General features: G+C 36.8%; 11 non-coding genes across 11 annotated transcripts; all 11 read right to left on the bottom strand.

Annotated features, from left to right (window-relative positions):
• Positions 1-500: 500 nt before the first annotated feature.
• Positions 501-574, bottom strand: TRNAI-AAU (transfer RNA isoleucine (anticodon AAU)). Its single transcript has one exon. It is a non-coding gene; the product is annotated as a tRNA-Ile (tRNA).
• Positions 575-1393: 819 nt separating this feature from the next.
• Positions 1394-1467, bottom strand: TRNAI-AAU (transfer RNA isoleucine (anticodon AAU)). The gene has a single exon. It is a non-coding gene; the product is annotated as a tRNA-Ile (tRNA).
• A 1711-nt stretch (positions 1468-3178) lies between these two features.
• Positions 3179-3252, bottom strand: TRNAI-AAU (transfer RNA isoleucine (anticodon AAU)). Its single transcript has one exon. It is a non-coding gene; the product is annotated as a tRNA-Ile (tRNA).
• An 820-nt stretch (positions 3253-4072) lies between these two features.
• Positions 4073-4146, bottom strand: TRNAI-AAU (transfer RNA isoleucine (anticodon AAU)). Its single transcript has one exon. It is a non-coding gene; the product is annotated as a tRNA-Ile (tRNA).
• Positions 4147-4965: 819 nt separating this feature from the next.
• Positions 4966-5039, bottom strand: TRNAI-AAU (transfer RNA isoleucine (anticodon AAU)). Its single transcript has one exon. It is a non-coding gene; the product is annotated as a tRNA-Ile (tRNA).
• Positions 5040-5860: 821 nt separating this feature from the next.
• Positions 5861-5934, bottom strand: TRNAI-AAU (transfer RNA isoleucine (anticodon AAU)). The gene has a single exon. It is a non-coding gene; the product is annotated as a tRNA-Ile (tRNA).
• Positions 5935-6752: 818 nt separating this feature from the next.
• On the bottom strand, positions 6753-6826 carry TRNAI-AAU (transfer RNA isoleucine (anticodon AAU)). Its single transcript has one exon. It is a non-coding gene; the product is annotated as a tRNA-Ile (tRNA).
• A 1734-nt stretch (positions 6827-8560) lies between these two features.
• TRNAI-AAU (transfer RNA isoleucine (anticodon AAU)) lies at positions 8561-8634 on the bottom strand. The gene has a single exon. It is a non-coding gene; the product is annotated as a tRNA-Ile (tRNA).
• An 829-nt stretch (positions 8635-9463) lies between these two features.
• TRNAI-AAU (transfer RNA isoleucine (anticodon AAU)) lies at positions 9464-9537 on the bottom strand. Its single transcript has one exon. It is a non-coding gene; the product is annotated as a tRNA-Ile (tRNA).
• A 1735-nt stretch (positions 9538-11272) lies between these two features.
• On the bottom strand, positions 11273-11346 carry TRNAI-AAU (transfer RNA isoleucine (anticodon AAU)). Its single transcript has one exon. It is a non-coding gene; the product is annotated as a tRNA-Ile (tRNA).
• Positions 11347-12177: 831 nt separating this feature from the next.
• Positions 12178-12251, bottom strand: TRNAI-AAU (transfer RNA isoleucine (anticodon AAU)). Its single transcript has one exon. It is a non-coding gene; the product is annotated as a tRNA-Ile (tRNA).
• Between the last annotated feature and the right edge of the window lie 1145 nt (positions 12252-13396).

The following is a 13396-nucleotide window of genomic DNA, read 5'->3' as shown; positions in this document are numbered from 1 at the left end:
TCCTTAAGGTTGAAATTGGACCTCTAAGATGATTTCATGCAACAAACTCTGCATTTCTATAAATCACCGGTTAGACCATACATGGAATATTGTGTACAGTTTTGAGCACCTGTGTATGAGAAGGACATTGCTGAACTAGAATGCGTACAAAGAAGGGAAAGCAAGGTAATTAAAGGACCTCATCACAGACGGGGATTCTTTACTGTAAGAGCAGTTCGACGATTGAACTCTCTGCCACATTGAAAAGTGTTTTTTTGAAAAATATAAAATTTCATCATATTTGTACCAGATTCTGGAGATGGAACTTTGATCCAGGAATTTATTCTAATAGCCATATTTGGAGTAAGGGAGGAATTTTTCCCCTAATGACAACATTGGAATGCACTCCAAGACAGTTTTTGCCTTCCTCTGGATCAACACGGCAGGTTTATAGGTTGAATTTGATGGACCTTTTTTCAATATTATCAACTATTCAACTCTGTAACAAAAGTGAGCTTCCATGACCCGTACGGGGATCGAACCCGTGACCTTGGCGTTATTAGCACCACGCTCTAACCAACTGAGCTAACCGGCCACTTTTACACCAAAGATTCACGTCACGTCAGTAGAAAATACATGCAAACGTGTATTCATATTGATATCCTATTAACCTGAATAATAAAATAAACTTGCAATTTTTACTACTCAAAAAGCATTGGACAAATTGCTTTTGTGTTTTCCATTCCACCCCACAAAGAGTTTTCTTCAGTACATTATATGGTACATTAAATGCTGCCATTAAAAACAAGAACTTGTCTCGCTAAAAACAAGCCCTTATATGACTATGAGGACGGAAAAATAATAAAGTTATGACTATCGGAATACAAAGAGGCAAAATCAAGATATTATTTTTGTCCTTAAGGTTGAAATTGGACCTCTAAGATGATTTCATGCAACAAACTCTGCATTTCTATAAATCACCGGTTAGACCATACATGGAATATTGTGTACAGTTTTGAGCACCTGTGTATGAGAAGGACATTGCTGAACTAGAATGCGTGCAAAGAAGGGAAAGCAAGGTAATTAAAGGACCTCATCACAGACGGGGATTCTTTACTGTAAGAGCAGTTCGACGATTGAACTCTCTGCCACATTGAAAAGTGTTTTTTTGAAAAATATAAAATTTCATCATATTTGTACCAGATTCTGGAGATGAAACTTTGATCCAGTAATTTATTCTAATAGCCATATTTGGAGTAAGGGAGGAATTTTTCCCCTAATGACAACATTGGAATGCACTCCAAGACAGTTTTTGCCTTCCTCTGGATCAACACGGCAGGTTTATAGGTTGAATTTGATGGACCTTTTTTCAATATTATCAACTATTCAACTCTGTAACAAAAGTGAGCTTCCATGGCCCATACGGGGATCGAACCCGTGACCTTGGCGTTATTAGCACCACGCTCTAACCAACTGAGCTAACCGGCCACTTTTACACCAAAGATTCACGTCACGTCAGTAGAAAATACATGCAAACGTGTATTCATATTGATATCCTATTAACCTGAATAATAAAATAAACTTGAAATTTGTACTACTCAAAAAGCATTGGACAAATTGCTTTTGTGTTTTCCATTCCACCCACAAAGAGTTTTCTTCAGTACATTATATGGTACATTAAATGCTGCCATTAAAAACAAGAACTTGTCTCGCTAAAAACAAGCCCTTATATGACTATGAGGACGGAAAAATAATAAAGTTATGACTATCGGAATACAAAGAGGCAAAATCAAGATATTATTTTTGTCCTTAAGGTTGAAATTGGACCTCTAAGATGATTTCATGCAACAAACTCTGCATTTCTATAAATCACCGGTTAGACCATACATGGAATATTGTGTACAGTTTTAAGCACCTGTGTATGAGAAGGACATTGCTGAACTAGAATGCGTGCAAAGAAGGGAAAGCAAGGTAATTAAAGGACCTCATCACAGACGGGGATTCTTTACTGTAAGAGCAGTTCGACGATTGAACTCTCTGCCACATTGAAAAGTGTTTTTTTGAAAAATATAAAATTTCATCATATTTGTACCAGATTCTGGAGATGGAACTTTGATCCAGGAATTTATTCTAATAGCCATATTTGGAGTAAGGGAGGAATTTTTCCCCTAATGACAACATTGGAATGCACTCCAAGACAGTTTTTGCCTTCCTCTGGATCAACACGGCAGGTTTATAGGTTGAATTTGATGGACCTTTTTTCAATATTATCAACTATTCAACTCTGTAACAAAAGTGAGCTTCCATGGCCCGTACGGGGATCGAACCCGTGACCTTCGCGTTATTAGCACCACGCTCTAACCAACTGAGCTAACCGGCCACTTTTACACCAAAGATTCACGTCACGTCAGTAGAAAATACATGCAAACGTGTATTCATATTGATATCCTATTAACCTGAATAATAAAATAAACTTGCAATTTTTACTACTCAAAAAGCATTGGACAAATTGCTTTTGTGTTTTCCATTCCACCCCACAAAGAGTTTTCTTCAGTACATTATATGGTACATTAAATGCTGCCATTAAAAACAAGAACTTGTCTCGCTAAAAACAAGCCCTTATATGACTATGAGGACGGAAAAATAATAAAGTTATGACTATCGGAATACAAAGAGGCAAAATCAAGATATTATTTTTGTCCTTAAGGTTGAAATTGGACCTCTAAGATGATTTCATGCAACAAACTCTGCATTTCTATAAATCACCGGTTAGACCATACATGGAATATTGTGTACAGTTTTGAGCACCTGTGTATGAGAAGGACATTGCTGAACTAGAATGCGTGCAAAGAAGGGAAAGCAAGGTAATTAAAGGATCTCATCACAGACGGGGATTCTTTACTGTAAGAGCAGTTCGACAATTGAACTCTCTGCCACATTGAAAAGTGTTTTTTTGAAAAATATAAAATGTCATCATATTTGTACCAGATTCTGGAGATGGAACTTTGATCCAGGAATTTATTCTAATAGCCATATTTGGAGTAAGGGAGGAATTTTTCCCCTAATGACAACATTGGAATGCACTCCAAGACAGTTTTTGCCTTCCTCTGGATCAACACGGCAGGTTTATAGGTTGAATTTGATGGACCTTTTTTCAATATTATCAACTATTCAACTCTGTAACAAAAGTGAGCTTCCATGACCCGTACGGGGATCGAACCCGTGACCTTGGCGTTATTAGCACCACGCTCTAACCAACTGAGCTAACCGGCCACTTTTACACCAAAGATTCACGTCACGTCAGTAGAAAATACATGCAAACGTGTATTCATATTGATATCCTATTAACCTGAATAATAAAATAAACTTGCAATTTTTACTACTCAAAAAGCATTGGACAAATTGCTTTTGTGTTTTCCATTCCACCCCACAAAGAGTTTTCTTTCAGTACATTATATGGTACATTAAATGCTGCCATTAAAAACAAGAACTTGTCTCGCTAAAAACAAGCCCTTATATGACTATAAGGACGGAAAAATAATAAAGTTATGACTATCGGAATACAAAGAGGCAAAATCAAGATATTATTTTTGTCCTTAAGGTTGAAATTGGACCTCTAAGATGATTTCATGCAACAAACTCTGCATTTCTATAAATCACCGGTTAGACCATACATGGAATATTGTGTACAGTTTTGAGCACCTGTGTATGAGAAGGACATTGCTGAACTAGAATGCGTACAAAGAAGGGAAAGCAAGGTAATTAAAGGACCTCATCACAGACGGGGATTCTTTACTGTAAGAGCAGTTCGACGATTGAACTCTCTGCCACATTGAAAAGTGTTTTTTTGAAAAATATAAAATTTCATCATATTTGTACCAGATTCTGGAGATGGAACTTTGATCCAGGAATTTATTCTAATAGCCATATTTGGAGTAAGGGAGGAATTTTTCCCCTAATGACAACATTGGAATGCACTCCAAGACAGTTTTTGCCTTCCTCTGGATCAACACGGCAGGTTTATAGGTTGAATTTGATGGACCTTTTTTCAATATTATCAACTATTCAACTCTGTAACAAAAGTGAGCTTCCATGACCCGTACGGGGATCGAACCCGTGACCTTGGCGTTATTAGCACCACGCTCTAACCAACTGAGCTAACCGGCCACTTTTACACCAAAGTTTCACGTCACGTCAGTAGAAAATACATGCAAACGTGTATTCATATTGATATCCTATTAACCTGAATAATAAAATAAACTTGCAATTTTTACTACTCAAAAAGCATTGGACAAATTGCTTTTGTGTTTTCCATTCCACCCCACAAAGAGTTTTCTTCAGTACATTATATGGTACATTAAATGCTGCCATTAAAAACAAGAACTTGTCTCGCTAAAAACAAGCCCTTATATGACTATGAGGACGGAAAAATAATAAAGTTATGACTATCGGAATACAAAGAGGCAAAATCAAGATATTATTTTTGTCCTTAAGGTTGAAATTGGACCTCTAAGATGATTTCATGCAACAAACTCTGCATTTCTATAAATCACCGGTTAGACCATACATGGAATATTGTGTACAGTTTTGAGCACCTGTGTATGAGAAGGACATTGCTGAACTAGAATGCGTGCAAAGAAGGGAAAGCAAGGTAATTAAAGGACCTCATCACAGACGGGGATTCTTTACTGTAAGAGCAGTTCGACGATTGAACTCTCTGCCACATTGAAAAGTGTTTTTTTGAAAAATATAAAATTTCATCATATTTGTACCAGATTCTGGAGATGAAACTTTGATCCAGTAATTTATTCTAATAGCCATATTTGGAGTAAGGGAGGAATTTTTCCCCTAATGACAACATTGGAATGCACTCCAAGACAGTTTTTGCCTTCCTCTGGATCAACACGGCAGGTTTATAGGTTGAATTTGATGGACCTTTTTTCAATATTATCAACTATTCAACTCTGTAACAAAAGTGAGCTTCCATGGCCCATACGGGGATCGAACCCGTGACCTTGGCGTTATTAGCACCACGCTCTAACCAACTGAGCTAACCGGCCACTTTTACACCAAAGATTCACGTCACGTCAGTAGAAAATACATGCAAACGTGTATTCATATTGATATCCTATTAACCTGAATAATAAAATAAACTTGAAATTTGTACTACTCAAAAAGCATTGGACAAATTGCTTTTGTGTTTTCCATTCCACCCACAAAGAGTTTTCTTCAGTACATTATATGGTACATTAAATGCTGCCATTAAAAACAAGAACTTGTCTCGCTAAAAACAAGCCCTTATATGACTATGAGGACGGAAAAATAATAAAGTTATGACTATCGGAATACAAAGAGGCAAAATCAAGATATTATTTTTGTCCTTAAGGTTGAAATTGGACCTCTAAGATGATTTCATGCAACAAACTCTGCATTTCTATAAATCACCGGTTAGACCATACATGGAATATTGTGTACAGTTTTAAGCACCTGTGTATGAGAAGGACATTGCTGAACTAGAATGCGTGCAAAGAAGGGAAAGCAAGGTAATTAAAGGACCTCATCACAGACGGGGATTCTTTACTGTAAGAGCAGTTCGACGATTGAACTCTCTGCCACATTGAAAAGTGTTTTTTTGAAAAATATAAAATTTCATCATATTTGTACCAGATTCTGGAGATGGAACTTTGATCCAGGAATTTATTCTAATAGCCATATTTGGAGTAAGGGAGGAATTTTTCCCCTAATGACAACATTGGAATGCACTCCAAGACAGTTTTTGCCTTCCTCTGGATCAACACGGCAGGTTTATAGGTTGAATTTGATGGACCTTTTTTCAATATTATCAACTATTCAATAAGCATGTAACAAAAGTGAGCTTCCATGGCCCATACGGGGATCGAACCCGTGACCTTGGCGTTATTAGCACCACGCTCTAACCAACTGAGCTAACCGGCCACTTTTACACCAAAGATTCACGTCACGTCAGTAGAAAATACATGCAAACGTGTATTCATATTGATATCCTATTAACCTGAATAATAAAATAAACTTGAAATTTGTACTACTCAAAAAGCATTGGACAAATTGCTTTTGTGTTTTCCATTCCACCCACAAAGAGTTTTCTTCAGTACATTATATGGTACATTAAATGCTGCCATTAAAAACAAGAACTTGTCTCGCTAAAAACAAGCCCTTATATGACTATGAGGACGGAAAAATAATAAAGTTATGACTATCGGAATACAAAGAGGCAAAATCAAGATATTATTTTTGTCCTTAAGGTTGAAATTGGACCTCTAAGATGATTTCATGCAACAAACTCTGCATTTCTATAAATCACCGGTTAGACCATACATGGAATATTGTGTACAGTTTTAAGCACCTGTGTATGAGAAGGACATTGCTGAACTAGAATGCGTGCAAAGAAGGGAAAGCAAGGTAATTAAAGGACCTCATCACAGACGGGGATTCTTTACTGTAAGAGCAGTTCGACGATTGAACTCTCTGCCACATTGAAAAGTGTTTTTTTGAAAAATATAAAATTTCATCATATTTGTACCAGATTCTGGAGATGAAACTTTGATCCAGTAATTTATTCTAATAGCCATATTTGGAGTAAGGGAGGAATTTTTCCCCTAATGACAACATTGGAATGCACTCCAAGACAGTTTTTGCCTTCCTCTGGATCAACACGGCAGGTTTATAGGTTGAATTTGATGGACCTTTTTTCAATATTATCAACTATTCAACTCTGTAACAAAAGTGAGCTTCCATGGCCCATACGGGGATCGAACCCGTGACCTTGGCGTTATTAGCACCACGCTCTAACCAACTGAGCTAACCGGCCACTTTTACACCAAAGATTCACGTCACGTCAGTAGAAAATACATGCAAACGTGTATTCATATTGATATCCTATTAACCTGAATAATAAAATAAACTTGAAATTTGTACTACTCAAAAAGCATTGGACAAATTGCTTTTGTGTTTTCCATTCCACCCACAAAGAGTTTTCTTCAGTACATTATATGGTACATTAAATGCTGCCATTAAAAACAAGAACTTGTCTCGCTAAAAACAAGCCCTTATATGACTATGAGGACGGAAAAATAATAAAGTTATGACTATCGGAATACAAAGAGGCAAAATCAAGATATTATTTTTGTCCTTAAGGTTGAAATTGGACCTCTAAGATGATTTCATGCAACAAACTCTGCATTTCTATAAATCACCGGTTAGACCATACATGGAATATTGTGTACAGTTTTAAGCACCTGTGTATGAGAAGGACATTGCTGAACTAGAATGCGTGCAAAGAAGGGAAAGCAAGGTAATTAAAGGACCTCATCACAGACGGGGATTCTTTACTGTAAGAGCAGTTCGACGATTGAACTCTCTGCCACATTGAAAAGTGTTTTTTTGAAAAATATAAAATTTCATCATATTTGTACCAGATTCTGGAGATGGAACTTTGATCCAGGAATTTATTCTAATAGCCATATTTGGAGTAAGGGAGGAATTTTTCCCCTAATGACAACATTGGAATGCACTCCAAGACAGTTTTTGCCTTCCTCTGGATCAACACGGCAGGTTTATAGGTTGAATTTGATGGACCTTTTTTCAATATTATCAACTATTCAACTCTGTAACAAGCATGTAACAAAAGTGAGCTTTCATGGCCCATACGGGGATAGAAACCCGTGACCTTGGCGTTATTAGCACCACGCTCTAACCAACTGAGCTAATCAGCCACTTTTACACAAAAGATTCACGTCACGTCAGTAGAAAATACATGCAAACGTGTATTCATATTGATATCCTATTAACCTGAATAATAAAATAAACTTGCAATTTTTACTACTCAAAAAGCATTGGACAAATTGCTTTTGTGTTTTCCATTCCACCCCACAAAGAGTTTTCTTCAGTACATTATATGGTACATTAAATGCTGCCATTAAAAACAAGAACTTGTCTCGCTAAAAACAAGCCCTTATATGACTATGAGGACGGAAAAATAATAAAGTTATGACTATCGGAATACAAAGAGGCAAAATCAAGATATTATTTTTGTCCTTAAGGTTGAAATTGAACCTCTAAGATGATTTCATGCAACAAACTCTGCATTTCTATAAATCACCGGTTAGACCATACATGGAATATTGTGTACAGTTTTAAGCACCTGTGTATGAGAAGGACATTGCTGAACTAGAATGCGTGCAAAGAAGGGAAAGCAAGGTAATTAAAGGACCTCATCACAGACGGGGATTCTTTACTGTAAGAGCAGTTCGACGATTGAACTCTCTGCCACAATGAAAAGTGTTTTTTTGAAAAATATAAAATGTCATCATATTTGTTCCAGATTCTGGAGATGGAACTTTGATCCAGGAATTTATTCTAATAGCCATATTTGGAGTAAGGGAGGAATTTTTCCCCTAGTGACAACATTGGAATGCACTCCAAGACAGTTTTTGCCTTCCTCTGGATCAACACAGCAGGTTTATAGGTTGAATTTGATGGACCTTTTTTCAATATTATCAACTATTCAGCTCTGTAACAAGCATGTAACAAAAGTGAGCGTCCATGGCCCATACGGGGATCGAACCCGCGACCTTGGCGTTATTAGCACCACGCTCTAACCAACTGAGCTAACCGGCCACTTTTACACCAAAGATTCACGTCACGTCAGTAGAAAATACATGCAAACGTGTATTCATATTGATATCCTATTAACCTGAATAATAAAATAAACTTGCAATTTTTACTACTCAAAAAGCATTGGACAAATTGCTTTTGTGTTTTCCATTCCACCCACAAAGAGTTTTCTTCAGTACATTATATGGTACATTAAATGCTGCCATTAAAAACAAGAACTTGTCTCGCTAAAAACAAGCCCTTATATGACTATGAGGACGGAAAAATAATAAAGTTATGACTATCGGAATACAAAGAGGCAAAATCAAGATATTATTTTTGTCCTTAAGGTTGAAATTGGACCTCTAAGATGATTTCATGCAACAAACTCTGCATTTCTATAAATCACCGGTTAGACCATACATGGAATATTGTGTACAGTTTTAAGCACCTGTGTATGAGAAGGACATTGCTGAACTAGAATGCGTGCAAAGAAGGGAAAGCAAGGTAATTAAAGGACCTCATCACAGACGGGGATTCTTTACTGTAAGAGCAGTTCGACGATTGAACTCTCTGCCACATTGAAAAGTGTTTTTTTGAAAAATATAAAATTTCATCATATTTGTTCCAGATTCTGGAGATGGAACTTTGATCCAGGAATTTATTCTAATAGCCATATTTGGAGTAAGGGAGGAATTTTTCCCCTAATGACAACATTGGAATGCACTCCAAGACAGTTTTTGCCTTCCTCTGGATCAACACGGCAGGTTTATAGGTTGAATTTGATGGACCTTTTTTCAATATTATCAACTATTCAACTCTGTAACAAGCATGTAACAAAAGTGAGCTTCCATGGCCCATACGGGGATCGAACCCGTGACCTTGGCGTTATTAGCACCACACTCTAACCAACTGAGCTAACCAGCCACTTTTACACCAAAGATTCTCGTCACGTCAGTAGAAAATACATGCAAACGTGTATTCATATTGATATCCTATTAACCTGAATAATAAAATAAACTTGCAATTTTTACTACTCAAAAAGCATTGGACAAATTGCTTTTGTGTTTTCCATTCCACCCCACAAAGAGTTTTATTTCAGTACATTATATGGTACATTAAATGCTGCCATTAAAAACAAGAACTTGTCTCGCTAAAAACAAGCCCTTATATGACTATGAGGACGGAAAAATAATAAAGTTATGACTATCGGAATACAAAGAGGCAAAATCAAGATATTATTTTTGTCCTTAAGGTTGAAATTGGACCTCTAAGATGATTTCATGCAACAAACTCTGCATTTCTATAAATCACCGGTTAGACCATTCATGGAATATTGTGTACAGTTTTGAGCACCTGTGTATGAGAAGGACATTGCTGAACTAGAATGCGTGCAAAGAAGGGAAAGCAAGGTAATTAAAGGACCTCATCACAGACGGGGATTCTTTACTGTAAGAGCAGTTCGACGATTGAACTCTCTGCCACATTGAAAAGTGTTTTTTTGAAAAATATAAAATGTCATCATATTTGGACCAGATTCTGGAGATGGAACTTTGATCCAGGAATTTATTCTAATAGCCATATTTGGAGTAAGGGAGGAATTTTTCCCCTAATGACAACATTGGAATGCACTCCAAGACAGTTTTTGCCTTCCTCTGGATCAACACGGCAGGTTTATAGGTTGAATTTGATGGACCTTTTTTCAATATTATCAACTATTCAACTCTGTAACAAGCATGTAACAAAAGTGAGCTTCCATGGCCCGTACGGGGATCAAACCCGTGACCTTGGCGTTATTAGCACCATGCTCTAACCAACTGAGCTAACCGTCCACTTTTACACCAAAATTCACGTCACGTCAGTAGAAAATACATGCAAACGTGTATTCATATTGATATCCTATTAACCTGAATAATAAAATAAACTTGCAATTTTTACTACTCAAAAAGCATTGGACAAATTGCTTTTGTGTTTTCCATTCCACCCCACAAAGAGTTTTCTTTCAGTACATTATATGGTACATTAAATGCTGCCATTAAAAACAAGAACTTGTCTCGCTAAAAACAAGCCCTTATATGACTATGAGGACGGAAAAATAATAAAGTTATGACTATCGGAATACAAAGAGGCAAAATCAAGATATTATTTTTGTCCTTAAGGTTGAAATTGGACCTCTAAGATGATTTCATGCAACAAACTCTGCATTTCTATAAATCACCGGTTAGACCATACATGGAATATTGTGTACAGTTTTGAGCACCTGTGTATGAGAAGGACATTGCTGAACTAGAATGCGTGCAAAGAAGGGAAAGCAAGGTAATTAAAGGACCTCATCACAGACGGGGATTCTTTACTGTAAGAGCAGTTCGACGATTGAACTCTCTGCCACATTGAAAAGTGTTTTTTTGAAAAATATAAAATGTCATCATATTTGTACCAGATTCTGGAGATGGAACTTTGATCCAGGAATTTATTCTAATAGCCATATTAGGAGTAAGGGAGGAATTTTTCCCCTAATGACAACATTGGAATGCACTCCAAGACAGTTTTTGCCTTCCTCTGGATCAACACGGCAGGTTTATAGGTTGAATTTGATGGACCTTTTTTCAATATTATCAACTATTCAACTCTGTAACAAGCATGTAACAAAATTGAGCTTCCATGGCCCATACGGGGATCGAACCCGTGACCTTGGCGTTATTAGCACCACGCTCTAACCAACTGAGCTAACCAGCCACTTTTACACCAAAGATTCTCGTCACGTCAGTAGAAAATACATGCAAACGTGTATTCATATTGATATCCTATTAACCTGAATAATAAAATAAACTTGCAATTTTTACTACTCAAAAAGCATTGGACAAATTGCTTTTGTGTTTTCCATTCCACCCCACAAAGAGTTTTATTTCAGTACATTATATGGTACATTAAATGCTGCCATTAAAAACAAGAACTTGTCTCGCTAAAAACAAGCCCTTATATGACTATGAGGACGGAAAAATAATAAAGTTATGACTATCGGAATACAAAGAGGCAAAATCAAGATATTATTTTTGTCCTTAAGGTTGAAATTGGACCTCTAAGATGATTTCATGCAACAAACTCTGCATTTCTATAAATCACCGGTTAGACCATACATGGAATATTGTGTACAGTTTTGAGCACCTGTGTATGAGAAGGACATTGCTGAACTAGAATGCGTGCAAAGAAGGGAAAGCAAGGTAATTAAAGGACCTCATCACAGACGGGGATTCTTTACTGTAAGAGCAGTTCGACGATTGAACTCTCTGCCACATTGAAAAGTGTTTTTTTGAAAAATATAAAATGTCATCATATTTGTACCAGATTCTGGAGATGGAACTTTGATCCAGGAATTTATTCTAATAGCCATATTAGGAGTAAGGGAGGAATTTTTCCCCTAATGACAACATTGGAATGCACTCCAAGACAGTTTTTGCCTTCCTCTGGATCAACACGGCAGGTTTATAGGTTGAATTTGATGGACCTTTTTTCAATATTATCAACTATTCAACTCTGTAACAAGCATGTAACAAAAGTGAGCTTCCATGGCCCATACGGGGATCGAACCCGTGACCTTGGCGTTATTAGCACCACGCTCTAACCAACTGAGCTAACCAGCCACTTTTACACCAAAGATTCTCGTCACGTCAGTAGAAAATACATGCAAACGTGTATTCATATTGATATCCTATTAACCTGAATAATAAAATAAACTTGCAATTTTTACTACTCAAAAAGCATTGGACAAATTGCTTTTGTGTTTTCCATTCCACCCCACAAAGAGTTTTATTTCAGTACATTATATGGTACATTAAATGCTGCCATTAAAAACAAGAACTTGTCTCGCTAAAAACAAGCCCTTATATGACTATGAGGACGGAAAAATAATAAAGTTATGACTATCGGAATACAAAGAGGCAAAATCAAGATATTATTTTTGTCCTTAAGGTTGAAATTGGACCTCTAAGATGATTTCATGCAACAAACTCTGCATTTCTATAAATCACCGGTTAGACCATTCATGGAATATTGTGTACAGTTTTGAGCACCTGTGTATGAGAAGGACATTGCTGAACTAGAATGCGTGCAAAGAAGGGAAAGCAAGGTAATTAAAGGACCTCATCACAGACGGGGATTCTTTACTGTAAGAGCAGTTCGACGATTGAACTCTCTGCCACATTGAAAAGTGTTTTTTTGAAAAATATAAAATGTCATCATATTTGGACCAGATTCTGGAGATGGAACTTTGATCCAGGAATTTATTCTAATAGCCATATTTGGAGTAAGGGAGGAATTTTTCCCCTAATGACAACATTGGAATGCACTCCAAGACAGTTTTTGCCTTCCTCTGGATCAACACGGCAGGTTTATAGGTTGAATTTGATGGACCTTTTTTCAATATTATCAACTATTCAACTCTGTAACAAAAGTGAGCTTCCATGGCCCGTACGGGGATCGGACCCGTGACCTTGGCGTTATTAGCACCACGCTCTAACCAACTGAGCTAACCGGCCACTTTTACACCAAAGATTCACGTCACGTCAGTAGAAAATACATGCAAACGTGTATTCATATTGATATCCTATTAACCTGAATAATAAAATAAACTTGCAATTTTTACTACTCAAAAAGCATTGGACAAATTGCTTTTGTGTTTTCCATTCCACCCCACAAAGAGTTTTCTTCAGTACATTATATGGTACATTAAATGCTGCCATTAAAAACAAGAACTTGTCTCGCTAAAAACAAGCCCTTATATGACTAT

This window comes from Rhinoderma darwinii, chromosome 3 (assembly GCF_050947455.1).
Source record: "Rhinoderma darwinii isolate aRhiDar2 chromosome 3, aRhiDar2.hap1, whole genome shotgun sequence".
Classification (NCBI taxonomy): Eukaryota; Metazoa; Chordata; class Amphibia; order Anura; family Rhinodermatidae; genus Rhinoderma; species Rhinoderma darwinii.
The sequence above is the reverse complement of the archived record's forward strand: the minus strand, read 5'-3'. Positions and strand labels throughout refer to the sequence as shown.